General features: G+C 45.7%; 1 protein-coding gene across 1 annotated transcript in view; it reads right to left on the bottom strand.

Annotated features, from left to right (window-relative positions):
- Positions 1-19,918, bottom strand: part of CFAP300 (cilia and flagella associated protein 300) — a 65,241-nt gene that overhangs the window by 13,240 nt on the left and 32,083 nt on the right. The window lies entirely within an intron of this gene.

Below are 19,918 nucleotides of genomic sequence, written 5' to 3'. Positions count from 1 at the left end.
TCTTAGCATTTTTTGTTAAATTAAATTTGCAAAAATCTCAAATCTCTATTGTGTGTAGAATTTTGAGGACAAAAATTAATTTATTTCATTTTGGAATAAGGCTGTAACATAAACAAAATGTGGAAAAAGTGAAGCGTTGTGAATACTATCCCTGATTCAGAGCCAGACACTCCGACAGAGCGCTCGCTCTGAATCAGGGCGTCTTTTTTTTCTTTATGGAGCGGCCTCCTGGCCGCTCGCATTGCTGTGGGTTGCCACCCACAGCTAATGCGAGCGGCCAGGATAATGGTCGCGCTGGTCAAGATCATCGCGACCATCGGGCTTGCGACGAGACCCTTGTGGTAGGGTCTCGTGGCTGCAAGACCCAGAGAGCTTTCGGATCAAACAGAGCCAAAAGCTCTCCCACTGACATCACTTGGCCGCCCCCAAACAGTAGGCGTTCTCATGGGAACGCCTCCGTCTGGGCAGCCACCCCCCTGGCCCGCACACCAAGGGGGCGTGCTGTCACTCAACATAGATAACACGCCCCCTTTGGTGCAAGACCCGACAGAGTGCGCATGCGCTATGGGCCACCATTGACCCGGTTGCGAGCGCTTGGTGCTTGCGACCGGGTCTGAATCAGGCCCACTGTCCGGATGCACTGTATATTAACTATATACTAATATATTGTTGTACTTAACTTAGACCTTCACTTACATGTTGTGAACACAGTTGTGTCAGGACATATCTTTATTAAATAATGAAATGCACATATGAAGTATAATTGTGTACACCTCTCCATAAATATTAATTGCACAGAAAACTTTTTTTTTTAAACCAATCTATAATTGAATACGCAAGTAGATTTATACTCCAATATTTTAACTACAAACAATAACCATATTACATAACCTTTATAGGTGTAGCTTTCTTTGGGCAGCATATCATCTGCCATAGGCTAGATCTACTAAGCGGCGGGTCTTACAAGCCGCCAATTCTTTGCAGTTTTGACACAGAAACTGAAAGCGGCAATATTATGAAGCGCAAAGGTGTGTTTTGCATTTAATGTTATTGTTTTAATTTCGGGGTCAAAACTGCAGAGAATTGGCGTCTTGAAAAAGCTACTGCTTAATAAAATAAGCCCCATGACTAACGTCTCTCAGCTCGTTCTGCAACAGTGTCTTCTGCGGTCAGAACCTTTATTCCCTTATGAGGAGTCAGCTTCTAGTCACACTAACTGCTGGAAACCATAGTAAAAGCTATCTCAGTGCGACACGGTGTCCCATATAGGACACGCCTGCCCAAATCATACACAACTGCGATCCATGTCACACTAAAATAAAGTCCCTGGTAGGCGTCTGTCGTTTTGTTCGGGCTAATCTCGAGAACTACTGGACAGATTTTGATGCAGTTTTCACTATTCTATAGAACGTGCCGCGGAAGGATTAGGTGTGTAAAACATTAATGTATGACAAAAGGGAGCCGAGCAGTGATGGTTTTAGTGAAGCAAGTCAATGAAACAACGGCCTTCCGAGCTCTTTCTTGGCTTCCAATTCCCGTTAAGAGTCTGCTTTGGCATGACAATAAATAAAGCACAGCGCATGCGCCTGACGACCCTTGCCTGCATAATTAGTAAAGGAGCGTCATCGACCACGTCACTTGGTTGTCTTTTAGCCTGAACTGCTCGCAGTGATTGCGGTAGGAAAAACCTACCACAAGCACTGCGAGCAGTTCAGATGCCTTTCGATGTACCCGATTAATGTAATAAATCCTGGAGATGACGTGTGTTGCGAACGGCAAAGGGGCGTCTTTACAAAATAGCGAGCGCATTTTTCGTTCGCTCGCTCGCTCAGACATAGAGGCGTCAACAAACCGCAAAGAGCGAGCGCTCAATTTAAATAGCCGGCCCCTTTTTTGGCACGACCGTCCGCAAATACCGTCCGGCTCTGAATCAGGCCCACAGTTCAGAGCGGCGGTGGTGGGGGAGCAGATTTTTTTTTTCTTCCCCTGGCCTCCCCCTGATTGGCCGGTGACTGAGAAGGAGGCGGGGAGAACAAGGAGGAGGCGGGGAGACAGGAGTTTCTCTGCTCTTCTCCCCTCAGGAGGTACATTACACTGTCCTGAGAGGGCAAAGTTTTTTGAAGAAGAGAAACGGAAAGTTGAGCTTACCGTGCTTCTGTGAATCGCTCTCTCCATACTACTGTATGGGGAAATTATATCTACCATGATCAGGGGCACCGCTGGAGAGATCTCCACGTTGACCCCTTCTCTGAATAGGAGAAAGCAGTGAAAAGCCCTTACTGATCAACGGCTTTTCACGCTATATGAAGAGACCCCAAAATCAAATTGTGTTGACGTCAAGAAGAAAGACGAGTAACGTAATCTACAAAGAAATCGTATACAAAATACTATCGCTGTAAATTCAGTGTTGCTTAGGTGCAATTTTTTTATATATATATAAATATAAAAAAGAGTGGCAATCAGGAAAAACTGGCCACAGAGTTAGGCTTTTATTCCAGCCCCTGTTTTCGGTACTACCCTAACAATCTGCTGTTCCAAGAGCCTCTGAGTAAATCATCCTGACAGCACGGTTGGGTTTATGTCAGTACCACTCGGGAGGTGAAGGTACCCATATGAATATAATGAGCTGCACATGTGGAATTCTAACAGTGGAGACAGCGGAGGCCATACAACAATCTCTCCTTGTACACCAGTAATGAGAAAAGTCCAGTAGCAATCCTTACAACAACATTTCCCTTCCAATACGTCCCTGCCACTGCAAGAGGAAAAAAAATGCTTTTATGAGGCAAAAAAAAAATAAAAAAAATTAGGTTATGTGAAACTACTGTGAAATTGAGGAGATTACGGAGAGACAAATGAGACACGTTAGCTTTTACAGTTACAAAAAACCACAGATTTAGATTTCAAAGACGATGGATGGAACAGCCAAGTAAAGCTGTCCTGGAGTGCAAGAGCTGGACGGTAGCTTAACGATTTCAAAGGGCAATTAAGGGGATTGCAGAATGACAGACTGGCTGCAAAAGTGACTTTTGAAAGAAACAAAAGGGAGATTTGGAGTTGACTGGAAGTGAAGTTGATCACAGAAGGTGTGAATGCAAAATGGGTCTGGGGAGAATAACCTAGTATTGGGTTTAGGTAGCCTAAAAACAACAGCAATTTAACTTGTGCACGTTGCTCTCAGAATTCCATCAGTGCCTGCAGCAAGATGGCAGCTATGCGGAGAAGCAAAGCAAGTGGGGGACGTGGGCAAAGTGAAGGAGTTCCTTACCAAGTCCGTGAATAAGTATGGACTAAGGGCCTGATTCAGACCCGCTGGCTAGCAAGCGGCCGCTCGTTGCAGACGATGTTCGCTAATGTGCACGTGCGTAAACTAGTATGAGCGATCAGATTTTGCTTGCTCGTCCTGCAAAGACAGCCCAGTGGAATGAGTTACAGGAGAATGAATGATCGCTCGGCAAGACATAGTGGGCGTGCTTATGCCTTGCCGAGCGAGCGGCTGCCTTGACGACACTTTGCAAAATTTCCATACACTGGGAGCAAGCGGCCGCATCTAGCGAGTGGGTCTGAATCAGGCCCTAAGTGCATTTGTCCACTTACATTGAGTTCAGCTATCGTGCACTGTAACAAGGCTGCTGCCTACTTGATAATCAGTTTTAATTCATGGCTCACTGGACTCTTCCAATGGATTGGTGAGATTTCCCTAGGCATTTCCTTCTCCGTATTGACCGACCTGGATCCCCGACAAGGGGGTTAAGTGGGGTGGGTCTCCCCATCATATAAGTGAGTGTGAGGGGTTTATAAGTGAGTGTGAGGGGTTTGAAATGTACTGCTCGTATGTTTTTGGAGTTGGCAATGCTGATTTCTTTAATTTGAATAAGTATTTTTGTTTTTTTTTTGTTTTTTTAATCATCGTCTATTTAGAAAGGACATTTGAAGAACCTGTCATATTCTAAAGGGCCACATACACGGTGCGTTGTAGCTTGGAGAACCACAAGTACCAGCATGCAGGGCATTATGGGCCAACTGGTACTTGTAGTTCCACTGCAAAAGATATATAAAAAAGAGACAGAACACACACACACACACCGTGAAAGTAAAAGTTTAATAAAACATACATATGCATACTCACCTATGTATCCCTGAAGCCCATCATCTCCCCTTGTCCAAGTAGATAATCTATAGGTACCTGTAAAAGAAAATTCTACACTCACCTCCTATGCGTGGATCACGTCCTCTTCTGTCCATGTAGTCATCCATAGGGCTTGGCAAAACAAACCGAAAATTTGCGGACCAGTGGACATTAGTATTGTCCTCTTAGGACAGTACTATCCGAATGACAGCTCAGGGGCGAGATTTAACTATAGAAATCCCGGAGCTGAGCGTTCATTGGCTGAGAGAGGCAAGCCTTCCGCCTCTCACTCAATGAGCGGTTCCTATCAATGAAGTCAATGGTGAGAGCCGCAAAAGTAACTTAAACTTATTATAGTTGTTTATTTGTACAGCACCACAGTGTGTGGCGGTGCCAGAAGGTGAAAATAGCACACACATAAAATAGGGACATGCAGGATAGACAAGAAAGCGATTTATGCTGGTGATGGAACAACAATACCTCAGGGTGCAGTGGATGTCTCCTTGTCATCTGCACAGTTCTCGGTATAGAAAGTTTGTAAGACAAATCTTTTTATAGATGTTGGGTTTATTTATACTCACTAATTAGGTTACTAGCCAGTGCGCCATGAATCAGTAAAACACTCCACTTTTATGTGCGCTGTAAAGTGTTACTGTCTACCTACCATCTTACTATTTGTGCATTCCCAGTGATGGACTCTCACAATCCAGTAAAAGAAAGAACCAGGCTTATGGACTTACTTTAAATACATGTGGAAAACCTTTTTAAGACGATAGTTGAAGCGGACAAGTAGTGGGACTGACAGAAGAAGAATGTTATAGAAGCCTATTCTATTGTTCTGATCTATAAGCTGAAGCCAAAGTACTGTCATTCAATGAGAGACTGACACTGCATGATTGATGGTTGTTGATGGTAAATAAAGTTCCATTTATTTTACTTTTAACACTGGCGTCCCTGCAAGGACTCTAAAGGAAGCAGTCAAGGACCACTCCAAGGTTAAACATATGACAGGTGCATTATACTGTGACGTGTGGATAAATATTAACGGTTAAGATGGGTCCCTTGAACCCCAGAACAAATAATATAGGGCCAGACTCAGATTTGGGAATAGAGTAAAAAAAGAGCAAGTAACTGTGCATCTTGGTAAAATTATGTTGCACTACAGCAGGGATGGGGAACCTCAGGCCCGGGGGCTGAATAAGGCCCCCCGGAAACCATTTGGTCTGGCCCTCTGAACTTGCTGACTAAGTATGACTGTGTGTGTGTCCTGACTAAGTGTGACTGTGTGTGTGCTAAGTGTGACTGTGTGTGTGTGCTGACTAAGTGTGTGTGTGTGCTGACTAAGTGTGACTGTGTGTGTGTGTGCTGACGAAGTGTGACTGTGTGTGTGCTGACTAAGTGTGACTGTGTGAGTGTGCTGACTAAGGGCCTGATTCAGACCCACTCGCGAGCGGCTGTCCGCTCGCAAGTGGGTCGATGGTCTGCACTGAGCATGCGCACGACGGAGGGAGCTCCGTCGTGCGCATGCGCCAGACACGACGAGCGAAGGACTTTCCTTCGCTCGTTGTGTCCGATCAAAGGGGGCGTGCTGTCAATGTTGATTGACAGCACGCCCCCTTTGGTAGGCGTGCCGGGGGCGTGCCTCCCTGACGGAGGCGTTCCCACGGGAACGCCTCCCGTTAAAAGCCGGCCCACTGACATCACTAGTGATGTCAGTGGGAGTGATTTTGGCTCTGATAGAGCCAAAATCACTCCGGAGCTTGCGGTTGAAAACCTCAACCGCAGGCTCCGGCTCGCAATTTCGATGGTCGCGATGGTCTCGACCATCGCGGCCATCAAAATGCACGCTCGTATAGCCTGTGGGTGGTGACCCACAGCTATACGAGCGTCCAGAAGGACGCTCCATTTTCATGGAGGCCGGCCCTCATTCAGAGCGTGCGCTCTGCTCAGAGCGTACGGCTCTGAATGAGGGCCTAAGTGTGTGTGTGCTGACTAAGTGTGACTGTGTGTGTGTGCTGACTAAGTGTGACTGTGTGTGTGTGCTGACTAAGTGTGACTGTGTGTGTATGTGCTGACAAAGTGTGACTGTGTGTGTATGTGCTGACAAAGTGTGACTGTGTGTGTGTGTGCTGACGAAGTGAGACTGTGTGTGTGTGTGCTGACGAAGTGTGACTGTGTGTGTGTGTGTGCTGACTAAGTGTGACTGTGTGTGCTGACTAAGTGTGTGTGTGTGTGTGCGCTGACTAAGGGTGACTGCATGTGTGCTGACTAAGTGTGACTGCATGTGTGCTGACTAAGTGTGACTGCATGTGTGGCCAAACGGAGGCATTCCCATGCGAACGCTTGCCGTTTGGGGGCGGCCCCACTGACATCACGAGTAATGACAGTCGAGAGCTCTCTGGGGCTTGCGGCAGACGAGACCCTACCTCAAGGGTCTCATCGCAAGCCCCGATGGTCGCGACGGGGTCGACCATCGCGACCATCTCCTGGTCACTCGCTAAAGCTGTGGGTGGTAACCCACAGCTTAGTGAACGGCCAGGAGGCCGTCGAAAAAAAAAATGCGGCCGCACTCATTCAGAGCGAGCGCTCGCATTTGGCGAGCAGCTCTGAATGAAGTCCTAAGTGTAACTGTATGTGTGTGTGTGCTGACTAAGGACCTCATTCAGAGCCGTACGCTCTGAGCAGAGCGCACGCTCTGAATGAGGGCCGCCCTCCATAATTCTGGAGCGTCCTCCTGGACGCTCGTATAGCTGTGGGTCACCACCCACAGCCTATACGAGCGTGCAGTTTGATGGCCGCGATGGTCGTGACCATCGCGACCATCGAAACTGCGAGCCGGAGCCTGCGGTTGAGGTTTTGACCATCGCGACCATCGGACTTGCGACGGAGACCCTGCGGTAGGGTCTCCCTGCCACAAGCCCTAGAGTGATTTTGGCTCTATCAGAGCCAAAATCACTCCCACTGACATCACTAGTGATGTCAGTGGGCTGGCTTCTGACGGTAGGCGTTCCCTTGGGAACGCCCCCGTCAGGGAGGCACGCCCCCGGCACGCCCCCGGCACGCCCACCAAAGGGGGCGTGCTGTCAATCAACATCGACAGCACGCCCCCTTTGATCAGACACAACGAGCAAAGGACTTTCCTTCGCTCGTCGCGTCTGGCGCATGCGCACGACGGAGCTCCCGCCGTCGTGCGCATGCGCAGTGCACAACATCGACCCACTTGCGAGCGGACAGCTGCTTGCAAGTGGGTCTGAATCAGGCCCTAAGTGTGACTGTATGTGTGTGTGCTAAGTGTGACTGTGTGTGAGTGTGCGATTGTGTGTATATATATATATTATATATATATATATATATATATATATTTATAATCTGTGCGTGGTCGAAGTAGACATTTTGAAGTGGGGGTATGGAAATATCAGGGGGGCTTTATAGGCAGGCCCAAATCCTGAGCCCCCTGATATTTCCATACCCCCACGTCCTCTTAAACACCGCACACATTCCCTCACAGTCACTGCACACCACACACCACAGCTCATAGCATACTTCACACCACAGCACACTGCCCACCTCACCCTGCTCTGGTAATCGTGGTCGCTGCGCTCCCCCCTGGGCCCTTCTCCAATCTTTCTCCTTGATGGTACTGGCATTTTGAATTCAGCGCCGGCTGTGAGCAAATGACAGCTAGCGGACTGTCAGCCAATTGGGTGGCCACGTGGCCGCTCCTGATTGGCTGCCGGTCCGTTAACCGTGATTGGCTCGCGGCCGGAGCCAAATTTAAACATGCAGCTGCTTGGTGATCGGCGCTGAGACAGTGATAGTCCCAGCCCCGGCCTTCCCTGATTGGCTGCTGCTCTGCAAGCCATGATTGATTCGTTGTCGGAGATAAATTTAAACAAGCAGAGAGCAGCCGCTTGTTGACCGGCACTGGGACAGTCCCAGTGCCGGACGGGTGCCGAAGTGAAGTGACGGCATGACATACCATTTCATACCCGCACACTTCAAGCAATGTATATAAATATTTTTTTTTTGTCAGAAGGTGAAGAACAAGCGCCTTATAGTGTAATATATTCAGTGTCATTGAAGTAAATAAAGGTAATTATGATGTGTAACATATAGGTTCAAAAATCAGGCATGTAGTAGTTTACTGTGGTACACACCCCCAACATTACTGTCATGCCCGTTTTTAAAATTGCACTCGCCAGTAGAAAAGCAGAGCCACTTGTTCTAGTTTCCCCCCTAGGCTGAAAGTTGCCAGCCAGCCCCTGTATATATATCAAAATGGCCCTCGGCTAGATTTTGGGGGGGGAGGGGGGGGGGGGTGTGTGCCCAAACTGACATCTAAATTATAGTGTAAAAATAAAGCTGTCCAACATTTATGGGCTACATGCAAAAGCTGCCAGTATTTACTCTGCATGCAATTTTTTTTTTTTATGTATTTGCACCCCTTGCATTGCAACACGGTTTGTCCAGGTGCACACAGTTACTTGCTCTATCTTACTCTATTCCCAAATCTGAATCAGGCCTATTAGTGCGTCCACACTGAGCAATCCTTTCAAACGACTGAACTATATATCTTGCAACATTTGGTCGTCAGATGGTTAAGATATAAAGTTAACATATCGCCTGGTCGTGCGATAGGGCGTACACACTAGACGAATTTGAACAAAATCGTTAACAATATCTTCAGATCTGCTTGATGCGATGAACGACGCATGGGAGCACGCAATAATGCGTACACACTGGACAATGTGGACAATTTCTCGTTCCAATTCGCCTCAGACCGACAAATTGTCCAATATATCGTCTAGTGTGTACCCAGCTTACAATGTTCATCGGTGCCCAAAATTTTAATACCTGGCACTGTGATTTCGCTCTCTCTCTATACTCCCTTAGCTGGCAACCAGGTAACGCTGATATTGGTCTCACGGTTAAAAAGTGATGCAGATGAAAAAACACAGAAGAGAGAGTGCCCTGGTGGGTCCAATACCATTACTACTGAAACGCATCTTCATTTCTCAATACTGTGTACCACTGTACCCTGTGGCACATATACTAAGCACTGATGTGACCCTATTTAATGTTTCGCTGGCATAGAGTCTTTCAGTATTTAATCATGTCATTGGAAGGAATAGCGAAGATCAACACTGGCCACAGCGTCTCCTCAATTTCTGTAACAGTGCAACGTTTATAGGAGGACTGGCACAGTACTGGTGAGTTCTGCACCAGTACAGAGCTGGCACATTTCATGGGCATACCCTGCTTTGCTGAAAGATACACAGCCATTGCTTTCTAGCAAATGCTGACATTTGTAGGTAAGCACTCTAGCCCTACTCCTACCCCCCCCCCCCCCGCCCCCCTCAGCCTAACCCTCACCCTAGTTCCTAACCCTAACACTTATTGCCAGGATCCTGGAGCTGGGATTTTGACACCGGCATTCTGACCGCCAACATCACCACCATCGGGATGCCATCTAAATCCCAATTGCACAGATAAAGGACATTTGTAGAAAAAACTTCTTCCATAAATAACTGTAGATAGGTCCCTGTTGTGAGAATCAGTCCATGACAGCAAATTCGTCTGTATTAGAGCTCAAAATGTGCTCCACCACTGGTTTGGCATAAGCCACTTGGGCCACATAAGAGAAGTTCGATCATGACTGAGCTGTAGCAATCTTTTGTAGAGCATCACTGTTAGCCCTCCTTCGTTTTGGTTTGTCAGACAGCCACGGGCACTTGGATGGGCAAGAACACTGAAAATGTTTCTGCTTGGAGTTTGCAAAAGTCCACCAGGCTGTGACCCGTCCCTGCATCATCTGGGCATGCTAAAAGTCTTTAAGCTGTTGCATGACGGTCCCCATCCATAGTAATGTCCTTATTTATTACCAGCTATTTACATAGCACCAGCATAATCCATTGCAAGTCCTTGCCATCAGGACTAGACTTGATACCACTCTAACATCAACTTCTAGCGGGCGCTTGTGAGGCAGTGACAAGGAGACAGGAGATTTCCACGTTTGTGTCTTTTATTGTTAAAAGCGCAGAAACTCACTGAAGTAGCAGAGCCACAGCAAGTAGGTGCAAAAAAAAAGCCACACACAGCAGCAAGTGCCTTATATGGTAATAGGTGTCTGGGTATTCAGGCCTAGAAGCAGCACTGATAGAGGTTTTGGAGAACTGTGCAGACTGGCAGACTAGTTCTCTCTGGGCTATCAGGCCTTATAAAGGTTATACACTGCCTTGGCATGTGAGGTCGGAGAGATCACAGTCCATGAGAACTTAACTCCTTCTCCACATGTAGCAGATCTACTCCATGCCACATGAAAGAAAAGTCATCCAAAAAATAAAAGCACATAACTAGCCTCACTGTAATGTTTCATTTAAGTCATTATAGGCTAAATCAAGCACTGTTTTAACAGAAAAATAAAAGGTATTATATGATGAAATAGGCTGTGCTATCCACTATTACACATCTGTGCTGTGCGCATATTTAGATTTTTCCACTATTTTCTCTGTATCCCAAAGTGCACATTTTATTTATTACCAGTTATGTATATAGCGCACAAATTCCGCAGCGCTTTACAGAGAATATTTGGCCAATCACATCAGTCCCTGCCCCAGTGGAACTTACAATCTATGGGCCTGATTCAGAGCCGAACGCTCTGACCAGAGCGCTCGCTCTGAATCAGTGCCCTCCTCCATGAAAATGGAGCAGCCTCCTGGCCGCTCGCATAGCTGTGGGTGACCACCCACAGCATATGCGAGCGTCCATGATGATGGTCGCGATGGTCTTGACCATCGCGACCATCGGGCTTGCGACGGAGACCCTGCGGTAGGGTCTCGCTGCCGTAAGCCCTGGAGTGATTTTGGCTCTATCAGAGCCAAAATCACTCCCACTGACATCACTACTGATGTCAGTGGGGCCGGCTTCAGATGGCAAGGCGTTCCCATGGGAACGCCTCCGTCTGGCAGGTACGCCCCCGACATGCCCACCAAAGGGGGCGTGTTGTCAATCAACATCGACAGCACGCCCCCTTTGGTGCGAGACCCGTAGCGATGGAGAGCCCGTCGCTCGCCGGGTCTCGACGGAGCTCCCTCCGTCGCGCGCATGCGCAGTGGGGGAACATCGACCCGCTTGCGAGCGTCCTGCGCTCGCGAGCGGGTCTGAATGACCTCCTATGTTCCCTATCACATGCGCACACACATACACACTAGGGTTATTTTTTGTGTTACGCAATTAACCTACCAGTATATTTTTGGAGTGTGGGAGGAAAACGGAGCACCCGGAGAAAACCCACGCAAGCACAGAATATACAAACTCCACACAGGTAGGCCCGAAGTGGAAATTGAACCCACGACCTCAGTGCTGTGAGTCAGTAATGCTAACCATTACACAGTCTGTTCTGCCGTCTGTGCATCTAGGTTGTGCTGAGGGGTCCATTTAAGGGCACATGCAAATCTAAGGTGTATCACCTGATTCAGGGATGGACACTAATGCAATTTTCACGCAGATCGATCGATTGTTTGACACTGCACGTGCTCCGCGATCGAATTGCGATCACGCACAGAGGAATCCATCGCTACGTGAGTGACAGACTGACAGACTGGGGGTGGTAATGGGGAGTGGTCACAAAAACGCAGGCGTGCCTGTCCGTTTAAACGCCGTTGCATGGGCGTGCATAAATTAGCCACTACGATTGCATTCGCAGCTCTGTGTGTCAGATGAGCCACCAAGGCTGCGGCAGGGTAAGATGGCCGCTGATGTGCTTCTATGTTACGGATGTTTACGTAGGTCTGCGTCGTCGCATGCAGGTAAGAAGGCAGCAGTGGGCGTCTTTATGCTCAGATGATCTTTGCTGACATTTGCATATTTTCGCAGCTGCGTTGCGTATGAAAACACAGTTGCGATCGCATTAGCGTCCGTCTCTGAATCAGGCCCGCAGTGCGCTTCATTGTGAGCCTCAGTTAGAGGTGGGCGCATTTGCGTACTGAATATACGCAGAAAAATACATATATAATCAAAAAGTGTAATAATGTCATAATTGACGACTTTTTAAAAGCCCCCCCAGGGAGAGCAGTGGAGGGGGCGAATGTGTCTACGTTACTGGAGTACCAATGGCAATCTCATTTCCGGCAGTAATCCACATAGAAATGACAAATAAGTCATTGAATAGACGGCCGTGACTTGCCATAATATAGCAGCAAGGCTAATGATTCAGATGCTATCCGCTGTCTATATGGTGCTGCTGGTGGTTGTCAACACTGCGAATCCCCAGAGTAGCTGCAAGAGAGACGAGAACTACAGTCTAAAGTGGGGCGTGTAAACTGAGCAATAACAAAGTGACTGCAAAGTAAATGGCAGGTGCATCTGCCCTAGATATTTTATGCCATGTGAGCCAGATCAGCCTGTCTCACACCCTATAATACCACTCGTACAATCCATTCTGTGAATGGGAAAACAAATAGCAGAGGAAGTTCACTGTGCTGTAACGTGCAAATAAAACAAAGAGCTGAATAGAACAAGTCACATAACATACATCAAGGATTACATTTTCTGCCAATTAGTTTGATGTACACTTAATTGGTTCCAAATTGAAGAGCGAATGGGCTCAAATAGTTTGACGATGATTGGTAAGTCCGATCATAGTACAGATGTGCCCGCATACATCTATCCTCCGTGTGCTACAAGTCGCGCCACACAACGCGGAAGCTCAGTGTGACTCAGTAGCGCTGATAGTCTTTTGTGTGACTTTTTACCTTCAAATTTGTCTTATTCGCACAGTGATGTCTATAGATAGCACACACAGCTCCTGCTGATTAAAATGATATGCAGCATGCCTATGTTCTGTGTGCGTCTGTGGGTGTATCTGCATGTGAAATGCTACGTTACAGTGTTACAGTCGCTTTCAATTGCAGACGCACAGAGAACACAGGCATATAGAACATGCTGCATATCATTTTAATCAGCAGAAGCCGCTTGTGCTAGCTATTCACATCACTGTGCGAATAAGACACATTTGACGGTAAGAAGAAGCATGAAAAGACACTCTGCACTACCGAGTCACGCCACGGCATGGCGCGACTAGAAGGGCTGTTTAACGCGCCAGGATGTATGTAGACCCATCTGTATGATGGCATCAGACCAGTTTTATCCGGGTGCTCTAGTGGAATGGGATTGAAATGCCGGCGGCAGTTCAAGTCCCAACAGCGGCTGCCCGACAGGATGAAAATCCCGACAGAGGCAGGTAAGTATCCTAACCTCCCCTGTCCCCCCTCCCCCCCTAGTGGTGCCTAACCCTAACCTCTCCTTGGGGGGTGCCTAACCCTAACCCCCCCATACCGCTCCCTAAAGCTAACCCTCCCAGGGGGGTGGTGCCTAAACCTAACCTTTCCCTGGGGGTGCCTAACCCTAACCCCACCTAGGGGTGCCTAACTCTAAGCATCCCCTAATCCTAACCCTGCTAATTGCCATAGACCTAACCCTCCCCGCCCCTCCCCCGCAGCTAACAGGACGGGTGCCCCAGACTTACTTTGTTCGGGCAAGCGTCGTCCTGGATTCTGGCATTGGGATTATGACAGGCGTCAGTATTTCGACGCCCATCATAAATCCCTAGTCGGCATGCTGCTGTCGGGATTGTGACATAACTACATCCCGCTCTGGTTTCCACACTTACTCCAAAAATACATTGGTAAGTTCCTCAGTATGTAAGAAAAAAGATAACCTAGAGAAAATGACTATGGTACCTGCAAACATCTCACGTATGGTGTCGGATAACCATTGCAATGTTACAAAATAAAGGATAGGTGCACTTTTGTGGCTAATCGTTTTTTCACATATCAGCAGGATTACCGGCGGTATATGTGCTAACCTGGGGGTCCAGCATGTGCAGTGGTGTCAGTCAGGAGGTAAGACACAGCGCATCAGTACTAGGCTGATGTTCTTCGGAGATCCCTGAAAGTCCCGAAGCGCCTGGGGAAGGGGGGGGTTCTCTCCAACACTCCAGCGGCCGTGATGTAAATAAATCTTGGCATCATCGCTTCCGGTTTTCGGCTCGATAAGAGGTGAAGTATGAAGAGCTATATCGGCACAACACATCTGCCCCAAAGACTGCAAGCTCCACTGGGGCAGTGACTGATATGAATGGCTAAGTATGCTCGGCAAAGCGCTATGGAATATGTGTGCGCTATACAAATAACTGCAAAATGACAGCAAAACAAAGCTAAATTGTACACTGCTCTAGGTAACCTCCCAATATCTGATTCTATAGAATGACCTGCCTTCCGTTACAGTAACAAAAATGCTTATTGTCACCAATGTTCCATGTACAGTACGCAGACCTGCTTTCAATTGATATGACCACCGCATCTATAAACATGGTATGGTGGCTTAGGTCGACATTTATAATACTGACATGAGAATGTCTACATGGTCATTATGTTGACAGCGAACATGTCAACATGCCCATCATGTCGACACCGACTAAATGTCGACAATGTAGTTTTAAAGTAAGTCTAACCCTAACGTCAACAATTTTGACAATGTCAACATATCATATGACGACATTCTATGCGTGTCGATATTTTGCAGATGTCAACATTTTTAGCGTCGTCGCCAATCTGACTGCATACTGGTATGGCGGTCTGATTAAGGAGCAGTGCCGTCAGATTCCAGTGCCTGGGCCATTTCACAAGGCTTATGGGGCACAGATGCTACACCAGTCTGGGAAAATTTCAAGCTGAATGGAAGCTATTATGTGTAAGTCTGTGTGTGACTGTGTACAAGGCAAGCCTGATATAATAAAGCACATACAAGGCTTGTACTGCTTGTTTCCTTTTCCTCCTTTAATAACTATTGGTAAGAGAACGATAACAGTGAACCTTTGAGTTTTTTCTACTCCTATTTTCCATCATAAAAGTAACTTATAGGTTTTTGTGTTTGTAGTGAATGGTTCACTTAGAGGTCATGTTTGCTATATTAACTTCCATGAGGTGCTATGTTCTAGGCAGCCATAGATTTGTTTTCTTAAATGAATAATTCCTAATGTTAAACCTCTTTCACTCACACCAGGCCCACACTGTACTAGACAGACAAACATCATTTATAGCTAAAACATCCACAGGAATACCATCGCAGCATCATTCACCATGTACGGAGCACTCTGGGAGAGATCACGGACGCAAAGTAAGAATAAACGGTTCACGGTCACATGACTTACATAAAGACCCCTTTATACTTATTTTTGTCTGTTAGATCTTTAATTAGCCAAATTGTCCTCATTAAAAATCCTGTTGTCCCACATTTCCCATCTGTTTCCCATTTCCCACATATATTGGGTTATGAATTTCATTTGTCAAAATGTTTTAATAAATAGCGGGCTTTCATGCCCTTAAACACTGTATTACACCAAAAAAAAAAAAAGTTACATTATTTAGAAATTTTCAGTAGGCTATATTCTGTAATAATGCATGACCTTGGAAGCATAGGTTTATGAACGTACACCAGCTCATGCAAGCTAAATAGATCAGAAAGCTTGTAATTTTATCAATTCCTCTTGACGTTTAAAATAATCTTGGTCATATACTGTAATTTCTGAGTTAGGTATATTTTGTTGACATTTATAATACATACATACATACATACATCTATATCTATAAATATTGAAGTAGGGTTGGAAAGGACATGCGCCTAATAGTGTAGTAATTTATGAGAAATTAGCACATGCTCAAATATAAATGTGCGTACCAGAAAATAAAACTTTTTCGCTTATCTGTGGTGTTTTTACTGGAACTCCATGTGGTGAAATAGACCCGGAATTTCACCACATGGTTTCAGTAAAAGCACCACAGATAAGCGAAAACGTTTTATTTTCTGGTACGCACATTTATATTTGAGCACGTGCTAATTTTTCATAAATTACTACACTATTAGGCGCATGTCCTTTCCAACCCTACTTCCAGATCACATTTATCCTGATTGCCATTCGGGAACACGGAAAGACTGCTGCCACCTTCACCAGAAGGACTAGAGTGTTACACCTGTTAGCACCAACTGGACTGTATATAAATATATTTTGCACTACGGTGCAATATTATTTGAGACTTTAACTAGATTGCCATTCTATAAATCCTCTACAAATATATATACAGCCCACATCACGGGACCCCATTTCTCTGCAGGTCCTACACTATCCGTCATACTTATGGGAACCTGTAGCTGCTATCACAGAGTTTAAACTGAAGACATGTTAACAGTGTCTTACCTTTTAAAAGCCATAAGCCAGTTACCAAAAACATAGCTGATATCATACTACCAAAATAGCATCTGACACAGGTTAAAATAAATGAGTTTACACAGGGATGCATGACAGAGCTGTGATCACAAAATTGTTAATTAAAAATGAACTAAATAAACAAAGTCATAAATCCACTGCACTAGCCACTCCTAGATTTGGGGTGCAAACCTGCGCTCACCATTCTCAGGCCTGGGGTGCGAGGTGGTCACATGCCACTATGCAGACCCATCGTAGAGTCATCAACAGTAAATGCCGTTTGTGGGAGTTGACGGGGTGGGGGGGTGAGTGGTCTGCGAAATGCAGGTGTCCTAGTGCGTTCGAACACCGTTACAGGGGCGTGCATAAATTAGACACTGCGATGACGTACGCAGCTTGAGGACTCATAGCGTGCAATGAAGTTAGCAATTCCTTAGTAAGGTCAGAGCTGGTGTAAGTGTGCAGGAGGCTGCGATGGTACCGATGGTTTCGCAGTTTTGCTAAACATTATGGATGTGTGCTAAGTAAAGTGGTGCTGCGATGGCATTGCGATTGCAATGGATTAGCATATTATCACAGTTGAACTGCATGCGTAATCGCAATTGCATACGCAGTTGCGATCCATAGGGAATCAGGAGCTTTGGTAAAGAGAATGCGAGTTTTCTGACGGGGTATATTTACTAAAGTGAGGGTTTTTAGAAGTGGAGATGTTGCCCATAGCAACCAAACAGATTCTAGCCATTATCTTTTAGAAGGTGCTAGTTAAATGTTAGAGAGAATCTGATTTTTTGCTATGGGCAACATCTCCACTTCTAAAAACCCGCACTTTAGTAAATATACCCCTACAAGGTCTTCTCTTTTTTTTATTAAAACACCATACAGCACACTTAGTTGCATCTTTGGGCTAACTAGAAAAAGATGGGCACATACTTGCACCCATATGTAGATTCAGGACGTCTAGCGAACAACTAAAAAAATATAGAATTCAAAATAGTGCTGAAGCCAGGTGTACCGGGATGTGTATTTACACCTGACAGAAGCATTGAATACACGAGCATTAGGTGTTGGTACGGGAAGCAGACGGACGGAATCTCGACCGCCGGCTTCCCGGCTGTCTAATCCCGGCAAGGGTTAAACGACGGACGTCGAAATCACGACGCCTGTCATTTTACCTTACCGATCGAAGGGAAGCCGGGCACGGACAGCTGTGGGGGGGGGGGAGGGTTAGGTTTAGGGCTCCCGCAGTAAATCATACCGAACCCGTTGGTACTAAATGCAGAAATTCCATTACAATATTTGCTCACAATCTACAAACCCATTACTATATTGTGTACAAAAAGGGTAATGTGGTCAGACAAACAAGAGAGAAAAAGGTCTCATTATTAAATATTGCTAAAATACATGTATAATGCAAAAGTCACGTTCACCATAACAAAAACAAAAAGAACAAAAACACAGCTCCTCACATCCGTACTCCTTTAACAATGAAATGGTCATGGTCTTCCTGTAGCAGTCCATGTGGATATGGCAAATAAGTAATGCAAACAGCATTCTGCTAAATTCAATAATTAATTTTAATCTAGCTACAATGCTAACGATATAAGTACTAATCAGCTTGAGGTCAACCTGCAAACAGCCAACCAGCAGCTATATAATGCTATTAACAGTCATTATCATCATTTTGCATATTTCTGCCAGCCCACCGGCACCCGGAAAAGCGACACTGCCAGACAGATGCATCTGCGTCCACGTTTAATTGCTCCAGTACTATGAGAAAATCTACAATCAAGTGTCTGCCATGCTCAAGAGAAAGGTTATACGGGTTTAAGAATTCCTTACTAGGTATGTAATTCAGCAAAAGGGCAGTAAAACGGTGATAGTACAGATCAGCATACCAAGGGACTACTTTCTGTGAGGTCACAAGGAAAAGGGAGGGTAAGACCGTGAACATTGTTTAAAAATAATGAAATTGATGTCTTTACGTTCTTAAAGAATTCACCTACAGATGGGTTTGGTTTTTCTAAAATGCTACATTTCTGCAAGGAATTGTGTGGTTTACAGGATCTGCGATTCGCTCAAGTTATGATTGTATTTCGGGGGTAACTGAAGGCTTCACAATAGTGTCAGGTTTTTAACTAAATCTTAGTGCTGGCAGAACTGTGTATTTAGTGGTCATTTTAGGCAGACCACATAGTATTGTTTTCATGTTGATAAGCCCTTTCGCACCCACATCATGCATGCCCAGATGGGTCCTAATCTTCTCCTGGATTGTTCCCCACCATGCCTGACCAGACTCTCCCTCTCAAAATCCACCTCTTCACTATATCCCATTATATGCCCACATATTACTTCTACTCCACAGGTTCTACCAGCTCCAGTTCCAGGTACACTCCGAGTCCCTAGAATCTGATTGGTTGCTATGGGCAACATCTCCACTAAAAACTGTCACTTTAGTCAATTTACCCCTTAGATCAGGATATAAAGGCATTCTTGTTATGGAGTTTGAATATCAATGAGGTAGAGCACAGCTGGACTAAAGGAAAATAGGAGGAGCCTACATTGCTTATGATTGGTCACCAGCTGGTTCTAAGGTAGGTATCAGAAAGCTCATCTAGATATATAGCAATGAGAATAACCATTGGCCACCAATCACCTGACACTGGAAGTACAAATGCTGTTCAAGGTCCCACACGTTTCAGATCTAGGGGGAGATGTCAAACCTCCTAAATAGAAAAAGTGGGGCCCATAGAAACCAATCAGCTTATAGTTACCATTTAGTGCATTCTATAAAATAAGTTGAAGCTGATTGATTGCTATAGGCAATATCTCCATGTTTTCTCTAGAGACGATCCCTCGCTGGTTATTGATTGATGACCATTGGATTTTTCTGTCCATGAAGTATTGTTTGTTTTAGCATAATTAATAAGGCAATTATACGGTGATCTAAATATTCCTTGTATAGACCACACCTGGATTCTCTTTCTTAAATTTACTGCTACAAATGTGTGCACATACATCTATCCTCTATGCTCTATAACGCGTGAGTGACGTGCGACTTGGTAGCGCTGAGCTTCTTTTCATTTGACTTTTTACCTTCATATTGTCTTATTCGCAAAGTGATGTGAGCAGGACGCACAAGCAGCTTCTGCTGATTAAAATGATATGCGGCATGGTCTATATGCTGTGTGCGACTGCGGGAGTATCTGTATGCAAAATGATACGTTACAGCTGTGACACTGTAACGTAGCATTTCGCATTCAGATACACCCGCAGTCACACACAGAATATAGGCATTCCGCATTTTACTCAGCAGAAGCTGCTTGTGTGTTCTATACACATAGCTTTGCGAATAAAACGCATTTGTAGGTAAAAAGTTGCACGAAAGGACAGTCTGCGCTACAAAGCTACGACATGGCACTACTAGGGCTGTTTAATGCATAAGGAAGATGTGGACACAACTGTATCTCCCAGTTATAAGGACATTTGCCACATCCTGTATTAAAGTATGTAGATACCGCCATCAT

This window comes from Taudactylus pleione, unplaced genomic scaffold, assembly GCF_031769625.1.
Source record: "Taudactylus pleione unplaced genomic scaffold, aTauple2 ptg000711l, whole genome shotgun sequence".
NCBI lineage: Eukaryota > Metazoa > Chordata > Amphibia > Anura > Myobatrachidae > Taudactylus > Taudactylus pleione.
Note: the sequence above shows the minus strand (reverse complement) of the source record. Positions and strands in the feature narration are given on the sequence as shown.